The sequence below is a fragment of the Ambystoma mexicanum genome, chromosome 2p (assembly GCF_040938575.1).
Source record: "Ambystoma mexicanum isolate Mex_15411 chromosome 2p, UKY_AmexF1_1, whole genome shotgun sequence".
In the NCBI taxonomy this organism is placed as follows: domain Eukaryota; kingdom Metazoa; phylum Chordata; class Amphibia; order Caudata; family Ambystomatidae; genus Ambystoma; species Ambystoma mexicanum.
The window spans coordinates 162,243,329-162,256,168 of NC_090923.1; positions in this window are offsets into that span (position 1 = coordinate 162,243,329).

Genomic DNA, 12,840 nt, shown 5'->3' on the forward strand with positions numbered 1-12,840 from the left:
TCACTTCTAATTCACCCACAAGTCACTCACACCTTCTCTTACATCCATTAATTACCGTTTCCACACAGGCAAACACCCACCCACCCAGAACATTCAAAAACCCACATCACATCACTTCTCATTCACCCACCAGCCACTAACACCTTCTCTTACATCACTCATAGCATTCTCTACACGGGCACACACCTACCTACCCAGAACATTTAGAAACACACATCACATCACTTCTCATTCGCTTACCAATCACTCACATCTTCTCTTACATCCACTCATTACATCCTCTACATGGCACACACCCACCCACCCTGAACATTCAAAAACACACATCACAACACTTCTCATTCACCCACCAGACACTCACAACTTCTCTTACATCCACTCATTGCATTCTCTACACAGGCATACACCCACCCACCCAGAACATTCAAAAACACACATCACATCACTTCTCATTCACCCACCAGTCATTCACCCTTTTGCTTACATCCACTCATTACATTCTCCATGCAAGCACCCACCCACCCGGAACATTCAGAAAAACACATCACATCACTTCTTATTCACCCACCTGTCACTCAAACACATTCACTCATTGCATTCTCTACAGAGGCACACAGCCACCCACCCATCCAGAACATTAAAATATATACAACACATCACTTCTCATTCACCCGCCAGTCACTCACACCTTCCATTACATCTACTCATTGCATTCGCTACACAGGCACACACCCACCCACCCAGAACATTGAAACACACACACCAATTCTCGTTCACCCACCAGTCACTCGCAGCCTTCTCTTACATCCCCTCATTGCATTTTCTACACAGGCACATATCCACCCACCAAGAACATTCAAATACACACATCACCTCACATCACTTCTAATTCACCCACAAGTCACTCACACCTTCTCTTACATCCACTCATTACATTCTCTATAAAGGCACACACCCACCCACCCACGCAGAACATTCAAAAACACACATCACTTCTCGTTCACCCACCAGTCACTTGCAGCCTTCTCTTACATCCCCTCATTGCATTCTCTACACAGGCACACATCCACCCACCAAGAACATTCAAAAACACACATCACCTCACATCACTTCTACTTCACCCACAAGTCACTCACACCTCCTCTTACATCCACTCATTAGATTCTCTACACAGGCACAAACACACCCACCCACCCAGAACATTCAAAAACACACATCCCTTCTCGTTGACCCACCAGTCACTCGCAGCCTTCTCTTACATCCCCTCATTGCATTTTCTACACAGGCAAATATCCAACTACCAAGAACATTCAAAAACACACATCACCTCACATCACTTCTAATTCACCCACAAGTCACTCACACATTCTCTTACATCCATTAATTACATTTTCTACACAGGCAAACACCCATCCACGCAGAACCTTCAAAAACACACATCACTTCTCGTTCACCCACCAGTCATTCGCAGCCTTCTCTTACATCCCCTCATTGCATTCTCTACACAGGCACACATCCACCCACCAAGAACATTCAAAAACACACATCACCTCACTTCTACTTCACCCACAAGTCACTCACACCTCCTCTTACATCCACTCATTACATTCTCTACACAGGCACACACACGACCCACCCAGAACATTCAAAGACACACACCCCTTCTCGTTGACCCACCAGTCACTCGCAGACTTCTCTTACATCCCCTCATTGCATTTTCTACACAGGTACATATCCACCTACCAAGAATATTCAAAAACACACATCACCTCACATCACTTCTAATTCACCCACAAGTCACTCACACCTTCTCTTACATCCATTAATTACATTTTCTGCACAGGCAAACACCCACCCACCCAGAACGTTCAAAAACCCACATCACATCACATCACTTCTCATTCACCCACCATCCACTCACACCTTCTCTTACATCACTCATTGCATTCTCTACACGGGCACACACCTACCCACCCAGAACATTTAGAAACACACATCACATCAATTCTCATTCGCTTACCAATCACTCACACCTCCTCTTACATCCACTAATTACATTCTCTACACAGGCACACACACACACACACCCACCCACCCAGAACATTCAAAAACACACATGCCTTCTAGTTGACCCACCAGTCACTTGCAGCCTTCTCTTACATGCCCTCATTGCATTCTCTACACAGGCACATACCCACCCACCAAGAACATTCAAAAACACACATCACCTCACATCACTTCTACTTCACCCACAAGTCACTCACACCTCCTCTTACATCCACTCATTAGATCCTCTTTGCAAGCACCCACCCACCCGGAACATTCTGAAACACACATCACATCACTTCTTATTCACCCACCAGTCACTCAAACACATTCACTCATTGCATTCTCTACAGAGGCACACACCCACCCACCCAGAACATTAAAAAACACACATCACTTCTCGTTCACCCACCAGTCACTTGCAGTCTTCTCTTACATCCCCTCATTGCATTTTCTACACAGGCACATATCCACCCACCAAGAACATTCAAAAACACACATCACCTCACATCACTTCTAATTCACCCACAAGTCACTCACACCTTCTCTTACATCCATTAATTACCGTTTCTACACAGGCAAACACCCACCCATCCAGAACATTCAAAAACCCACATCAAATCACTTCTCATTCACCCACCAGCCACTCACATCTTCTCTTACATCACTCATTGCATTCTCTACACGGGCACACACCTACCCACCCAGAACATTTAGAAACGCACATCACATCAATTCTCTTTCACTTACCAATCACTCACATCTTCTCTTACATCCACTCATTACACCCTCTATGCAAGCACCCACCCACCCGGAACATTCAGGAACACACATCACATCACTTCTTATTCACCCACCAGTCACTCACACCTTCTCTTACATCACTCATTGCATTCTCTACACGGGCACACACCTACCCACCCAGAACATTTAGAAACACACATCACATCAATTCTCATTCGCTTACCAATCACTCACACCTCCTCTTACATCCACTAATTACATTCTCTACACAGGCCCACACACACACACACCCACCCACCCAGAACATTCAAAAACACACATGCCTTCTAGTTGACCCACCAGTCACTTGCAGCCTTCTCTTACATGCCCTCATTGCATTCTCTACACAGGCACATACCCACCCACCAAGAACATTCAAAAACACACATCACCTCACATCACTTCTACTTCACCCACAAGTCACTCACCCCTCCTCTTACATCCTTTCATTACATTCTCTACACAGGCACACACACACCCACCCACCCACCCACCCAGAACATTCAAAAACACACATCCCTTCTCGTTGACCCACCAGTCACTCGCCGCCTTCTCTTACATCCCCTCATTGCATTTTCTACACAGGCACAAATCCACCTACCAAGAACATTCAAAAACACACATCACCTCACATCACTTCTAATTCACCCACAAGTCACTTACACCTTCTCTTACATCCATTAATTACATTTTCTACACAGGCAAACACCCACCCACCCAGAACATTCATAAACCCACATCACATCTCATCACTTCTCATTCACCCACCAGCCAATCACACCTTCTCTTGCATCACTCATTGCATTCTCTACACGGGCACACACCTACCCACCCAGAACATTTAGAAACACACATCACATCAATTCTCATTTGCTTACCAATCACTCACATCTTCTCTTACACTCACTCATTACATCCTCTACATGGCACACACCTACCCACCCTGAACATTCAAAAACACACATCGCATCACTTCTCATTCACCCACCAGTCACTCACAACTTCTCTTACATCCACCCATTGCATTCTCTACACAGGCACACACCCACCCACCCAGAACATTCAACAACACACATCACATCAATTCTCATTCGCTTACCAATCACTCACATCTTCTCTTACATACACTCATTACATCCTCTATGCAAGCACCCACCCACCCGGAACATTCAGAAACACACATCACATCACTTCTTATTCACCAACCAGTCACTCAAACACGTTCACTCATTGCATTCTCTACAGAGGCACACACCCACCCACCCAGAACATTGAAAAACACACATCACTTCTCGTTCACCCACCAGTCACTCGCAGCCTTCTCTTACATCCCCTCATTGCATTTTCTACCAGGCACATATCCACCCACCAAGAACATTCAAAAACACACATCACCTCACATCACTTCTAATTCACCCACAAGTCACTCACACCTTCTCTGACATCCACTCATTACATTCTCTACACAGGCACACACCCACCCACGCAGAACATTCAAAAACACACATCACTTCTCGTTCACCCACCAGTCACTCGCAGCCTTCTCTTACATCCCCTCATTGCATTCTCTACACAGGCACACATCCACCCACCAAGAACATTCAAAAACACACATCACCTCACATCACTTCTACTTCACCCACAAGTCACTCACACCTCCTCTTACATCCACTCATTACATTCTCTACACAGGCACACACACACCCACCCACCCACCCAGAACATTCAAAAACACACATCTCTTCTCGTTGACCCACCAGTCACTCGCAGCCTTCTCTTACATCCCCTCATTGCATTTTCTACACAGGCACAAATCCACCTACCAAGAACATTCAAAAACACACATCACCTCACATCACTTCTAATTCACCCACAAGTCACTTACACCTTCTCTTACATCCATTAATTACATTTTCTACACAGGCAAACACCCACCCACCCAGAACATTCATAAACCCACATCACATCTCATCACTTCTCATTCACCCACCAGCCAATCACACCTTCTCTTGCATCACTCATTGCATTCTCCACACGGGCACACACCTACCCACCCAGAACATTTAGAAACACACATCACATCAATTCTCATTTGCTTACCAATCACTCACATCTTCTCTTACACTCACTCATTACATCCTCTACATGGCACACACCTACCCACCCTGAACATTCAAAAACACACATCGCATCACTTCTCATTCACCCACCAGTCACTCACAACTTCTCTTACATCCACCCATTGCATTCTCTACACAGGCACACACCCACCCACCCAGAACATTCAACAACACACATCACATCAATTCTCATTCGCTTACCAATCACTCACATCTTCTCTTACATACACTCATTACATCCTCTATGCAAGCACCCACCCACCCGGAACATTCAGAAACACACATCACTTCTTATTCACCAACCAGTCACTCAAACACGTTCACTCATTGCATTCTCTACAGAGGCACACACCCACCCACCCAGAACATTGAAAAACACACATCACTTCTCGTTCACCCACCAGTCACTCGCAGCCTTCTCTTACATCCCCTCATTGCATTTTCTACCAGGCACATATCCACCCACCAAGAACATTCAAAAACACACATCACCTCACATCACTTCTAATTCACCCACAAGTCACTCACACCTTCTCTGACATCCACTCATTACATTCTCTACACAGGCACACACCCACCCACGCAGAACATTCAAAAACACACATCACTTCTCGTTCACCCACCAGTCACTCGCAGCCTTCTCTTACATCCCCTCATTGCATTCTCTACACAGGCACACATCCACCCACCAAGAACATTCAAAAACACACATCACCTCACATCACTTCTACTTCACCCACAAGTCACTCACACCTCCTCTTACATCCACTCATTACATTCTCTACACAGGCACACACACACCCACCCACCCACCCAGAACATTCAAAAACACACATCCCTTCTTGTTGACCCACCAGTCACTCGCAGCCTTCTCTTACATACACTCATTACATTCTCCATGCAAGCACCCACCCACCCGGAACATTCAGAAACACACATCACATCACTTCTTATTCACCCACCTGTCACTCAAACACATTCACTCATTGCATTCGCTACACAGGCACACACCCACCCACCCAGAACATTGAAAAACACACATCAGTTCTCGTTCACCCACCAGTCACTCGCAGCATTCTCTTACATCCCCTCATTGCATTTTCTACACAGGCACATATCCACCCACCAAGAACATTCAAAAACACACATCACCTCACATCACTTCTAATTCACCCACAAGTCACTCACACCTTCTCTTACATCCACTCATTACATTCTCTACACAGGCACTCACCCACCCACCCACGCAGAACATTCAAAAACACACATCACTTCTCGTTCACCCACCAGTCACTCGCAGCCTTCTCTTACATCCCCTCATTGCATTTTCTACACAGGCACATATCCATCTACCAAGAATATTCAAAAACACACATCACCTCACATCACTTCTACTTCACCCACAAGTCACTCACCCCTCCTCTTACATCCTTTCATTACATTCTCTACACAGGCACACACACACCCACCCACCCACCCAGAACATTCAAAAACACACATCACTTCTCGTTCACCCACCAGTCACTCGCAGCCTTCTCTTACATCCCCTCATTGCTTTTTCTACACAGGCACATATCCACCTACCAAGAACATTCAAAAACACACATCACCTCACATCACTTCTAATTCACCCACAAGTCACTCACACCTTCTCTTACATCCATTAATTACCGTTTCCACACAGGCAAACACCCACCCACCCAGAACATTCAAAAACCCACATCACATCACTTCTCATTCACTCACCAGCCACTCACACCTTCTCTTACATCACTCATTGCATTCTCTACACGGGCACACACCTACCCACCCAGAACATTTAGAAACACACATCACATCACTTCTCATTCGCTTACCAATCACTCACATCTTCTCTTACATCCACTCATTACATCCTCTACACGGCAAACACCCACACACCCTGAACATTCAAAAACACACATCACATCACTTCTCATTCACCCATCAGTCACTCACAACTTCTCTTACATCCACTCATTGCATTCTCTACACAGGCACACACCCACCCACCCAGAACATTCAAAAACACACATCACATCACTTCTCATTCACCCACCAGTCACTCGCCCTTTTGCATACATCCACTCATTACATTCTCCATGCAAGCACCCAGCCGGAACATTGAGAAACACACATCACATCACTTCTTATTCACCCTCCTGTCACTCAAACACATTCACTCATTGCATTCTCTACACAGACACACAGCCACCCACCCATCCAGAACATTAAAATATATACAACACATCACTTCTCATTCACCCGCCAGTCACTCACACCTTCCATTACATCTACTCATTGCATTCGCTACACAGGCACACACCCACCCACCCAGAACATTGAAAAACACACATCACTTCTCGTTCACCCACCAGTCACTCGCAGCCTTCTCTTACATCCCCTCATTGCATTTTCTACACAGGCACATATCCACCCACCAAGAACATTCAAAAACACACATCACATTACTTCTCATTCACCCACCAGTCACTCACCCTTTTGCTTATATCCACTCATTACATTCTCTATGCAAGCACCCACCCACCTGGAACATTCAGAAGCACACATCACATCACTTCTTATTCACCCACCAGTCAATCAAACACATTCACTGATTGCATTCTCTACAGAGGCACACAGCCACCCACCCATCCAGAACATTAAAAAATATACAACACATCACTTCTAATTCACCCGCCAGTCACTCACACCTTGCACATTGCATTTGCTACACAGGCACACACCCACCCAGAACATTGAAAAACACACATCACTTCTTGTTCACCCACCAGTCACTCGCAGCCTTCTCTTACATCCCCTCATTGCATTTTCTACCAGGCACATATCCACCCACTAAGAACATTCAAAAACACACATCACCTCACATCACTTCTAATTCACCCACAAGTCACTCACACCTTCTCTTACATCCACTCATTACATTCTCTACACAGGTACACAACCACCCATGCAGAACATTCAAAAACACACATCACTTCTCGTTCACCCACCAGTCACTCGCAGCCTTTTCTTACATCCCCTCATTGCATTCTCTACACAGGCACACAGCCACCCACCCATCCCGAACATTAAAAAATATACAACACATCACTTCTCATTCACCCGCCAGTCACTCACACCTTCCATTACATCTACTCATTGCATTCGCTACACAGGCACACACCCACCCATGCAGAACATTCAAAAACACACATCACTTCTCGTTCACCACCAGTCACTCGCAGCCTTCTCTTACATCCCCTCATTGCATTCTCTACACATGCACACATCCACCCAGCAACAACATTCAAAAACACACATCACCTCACTTCTACTTCACCCACAAGTCACTCACACCTCGTCTTACATCCACTCATTACATTCTCTACACAGGCACACACACACCCACCCACCCAGAACATTCAAAAACACACATCCCTTCTCGTTGACCCACCAGTCACTCACAGACTTCTCTTACATCCCCTCATTGCATTTTCTACACAGGTACATATCCACTAACCAAGAATATTCAAAAACACACATCACCTCACATCACTTCTAATTGACCCACAAGTCACTCACACCTTCTCTTACATCCATTAATTACATTTTCTACACAGGCAAACACCACCCACCCAGAACGTTCAAAAACCCACATCACATCACATCACTTCTCATTCACCCACCAGCCACTCACACCTTCTCTTACATCACTCATTGCATTCTCTACACGGGCACACACCTACCCACCCAGAACATTTAGAAACACACATCACATCAATTCTCATTCACTTACCAATCACTCACATCTTCTCTTACATCCACTCATTACATCCTCTATGCAAGCACCCACCTACCCGGAACATTCAGAAACGCACATCACATCACTTCTTATTCACGCACCAGTCACTCAAACACATTCACTCATTGCATTCTCTACAGAGGCACACACCCACCCACCCAGAACATTCAAAAACACACATCCCTTCTTGTTGACCCACCAGTCACTCGCAGCCTTCTCTTACATCCCCTCATTGCATTTTCTACACAGGCACATATCCACCTACCAAGAACATTCAAAAACACACATCACCTCACATCACTTCTAATTCACCCACAAGTCACTCACACCTTCTCTTACATCCATTAATTACATTTTCTACACAGGCAAACACCCACCCACCCAGAACATTCAAAAACTCACATCACATCTCATCACTTCTCATTCACCCACCAGCCACTCACACCTTCTCTTGCATCACTCATTGCATTCTCTACACGGCCACTCACCTACCCACCCAGAACATTTAGAAACACACATCACATCAATTCTCATTTGCTTACCAATCACTCACATCTTCTCTTACATCCACTCATTACATCCTCTACACGGCACACACCCACCCACCCTGAACATTCAAAAACACACATCGCATTACTTCTCATTCACCCACCAGTCACTCACAACTTCTCTTACATCCACTCATTGCATTCTCTACACAGGCACACACCCACCCACCCTGAACATTCAAAAACACACATCACATCACTTCTCATTCACCCACCAGTCACTCACAACTTCTCTTACATTCACTCATTGCATTCTCTACAGAGGCACACAGCCACCCACCCATCCAGAACATTAAAAAATATACAACACATCACTTCTCATTCCCCCCCCCAGTCACTCACACCTTCTCTTACATCACTCATTGCATTCTCTACACGGGCACACACCTACTACCCACCCAGAACATTCAAAAACACACATCCCTTCTTGTTGACCCACCAGTCACTCGCAGCCTTCTCTTACATCCCCTCATTGCATTTTCTACACGGGCACAAATCCACCTACCAAGAACATTCAAAAACACACATCACCTCACATCACTTCTAATTCACCCACAAGTCACTCACACCTTCTCTGACATCCATTAATTACATTTTCTACACAGGCAAACACCCACCCACCCAGAACATTCAAAAACTCACATCACATCTCATCACTTCTCATTCACCCACCAGCCACTCACACCTTCTCTTGCATCACTCATTGCATTCTCTACACGGCCACTCACCTACCCACCCAGAACATTTAGAAACACACATCACATCAATTCTCATTTGCTTACCAATCACTCACATCTTCTCTTACATCCACTCATTACATCCTCTACACGGCACACACCCACCCACCCTGAACATTCAAAAACACACATCGCATTACTTCTCATTCACCCACCAGTCACTCACAACTTCTCTTACATCCACTCATTGCATTCTCTACACAGGCACACACCCACCCACCCAGAACATTCAAAAACACACATCACATCACTTCTCATTCACCCACCAGTCACTCGCCCTTTTGCATACATCCACTCATTACATTCTCCATGCAAGCACCCACCCACCCGGAACATTGAGAAACACACATCACATCACTTCTTATTCACCCTCCTGTCACTCAAACACATTCACTCATTGCATTCTCTACACAGACACACAGCCACCCACCCATCCAGAACATTAAAATATATACAACACATCACTTCTCATTCACCCGCCAGTCACTCACACCTTCCATTACATCTACTCATTGCATTCGCTACACAGGCACACACCCACCCACCCAGAACATTGAAAAACACACATCACTTCTCGTTCACCCACCAGTCACTCGCAGCCTTCTCTTACATCCCCTCATTGCATTTTCTACACAGGCACATATCCACCCACCAAGAACATTCAAAAACACACATCACATTACTTCTCATTCACCCACCAGTCACTCACCCTTTTGCTTATATCCACTCATTACATTCTCTATGCAAGCACCCACCCACCTGGAACATTCAGAAGCACACATCACATCACTTCTTATTCACCCACCAGTCAATCAAACACATTCACTGATTGCATTCTCTACAGAGGCACACAGCCACCCACCCATCCAGAACATTAAAAAATATACAACACATCACTTCTAATTCACCCGCCAGTCACTCACACCTTGCACATTGCATTTGCTACACAGGCACACACCCACCCAGAACATTGAAAAACACACATCACTTCTTGTTCACCCACCAGTCACTCGCAGCCTTCTCTTACATCCCCTCATTGCATTTTCTACCAGGCACATATCCACCCACTAAGAACATTCAAAAACACACATCACCTCACATCACTTCTAATTCACCCACAAGTCACTCACACCTTCTCTTACATCCACTCATTACATTCTCTACACAGGTACACAACCACCCACGCAGAACATTCAAAAACACACATCACTTCTCGTTCACCCACCAGTCACTCGCAGCCTTTTCTTACATCCCCTCATTGCATTCTCTACACAGGCACACAGCCACCCACCCATCCCGAACATTAAAAAATATACAACACATCACTTCTCATTCACCCGCCAGTCACTCACACCTTCCATTACATCTACTCATTGCATTCGCTACACAGGCACACACCCACCCATGCAGAACATTCAAAAACACACATCACTTCTCGTTCACCACCAGTCACTCGCAGCCTTCTCTTACATCCCCTCATTGCATTCTCTACACATGCACACATCCACCCAGCAACAACATTCAAAAACACACATCACCTCACTTCTACTTCACCCACAAGTCACTCACACCTCGTCTTACATCCACTCATTACATTCTCTACACAGGCACACACACACCCACCCACCCAGAACATTCAAAAACACACATCCCTTCTCGTTGACCCACCAGTCACTCACAGACTTCTCTTACATCCCCTCATTGCATTTTCTACACAGGTACATATCCACTAACCAAGAATATTCAAAAACACACATCACCTCACATCACTTCTAATTGACCCACAAGTCACTCACACCTTCTCTTACATCCATTAATTACATTTTCTACACAGGCAAACACCACCCACCCAGAACGTTCAAAAACCCACATCACATCACATCACTTCTCATTCACCCACCAGCCACTCACACCTTCTCTTACATCACTCATTGCATTCTCTACACGGGCACACACCTACCCACCCAGAACATTTAGAAACACACATCACATCAATTCTCATTCACTTACCAATCACTCACATCTTCTCTTACATCCACTCATTACATCCTCTATGCAAGCACCCACCCACCCGGAACATTCAGAAACGCACATCACATCACTTCTTATTCACGCACCAGTCACTCAAACACATTCACTCATTGCATTCTCTACAGAGGCACACACCCACCCACCCAGAACATTCAAAAACACACATCCCTTCTTGTTGACCCACCAGTCACTCGCAGCCTTCTCTTACATCCCCTCATTGCATTTTCTACACAGGCACATATCCACCTACCAAGAACATTCAAAAACACACATCACCTCACATCACTTCTAATTCACCCACAAGTCACTCACACCTTCTCTTACATCCATTAATTACATTTTCTACACAGGCAAACACCCACCCACCCAGAACATTCAAAAACTCACATCACATCTCATCACTTCTCATTCACCCACCAGCCACTCACACCTTCTCTTGCATCACTCATTGCATTCTCTACACGGCCACTCACCTACCCACCCAGAACATTTAGAAACACACATCACATCAATTCTCATTTGCTTACCAATCACTCACATCTTCTCTTACATCCACTCATTACATCCTCTACACGGCACACACCCACCCACCCTGAACATTCAAAAACACACATCGCATTACTTCTCATTCACCCACCAGTCACTCACAACTTCTCTTACATCCACTCATTGCATTCTCTACACAGGCACACACCCACCCACCCTGAACATTCAAAAACACACATCACATCACTTCTCATTCACCCACCAGT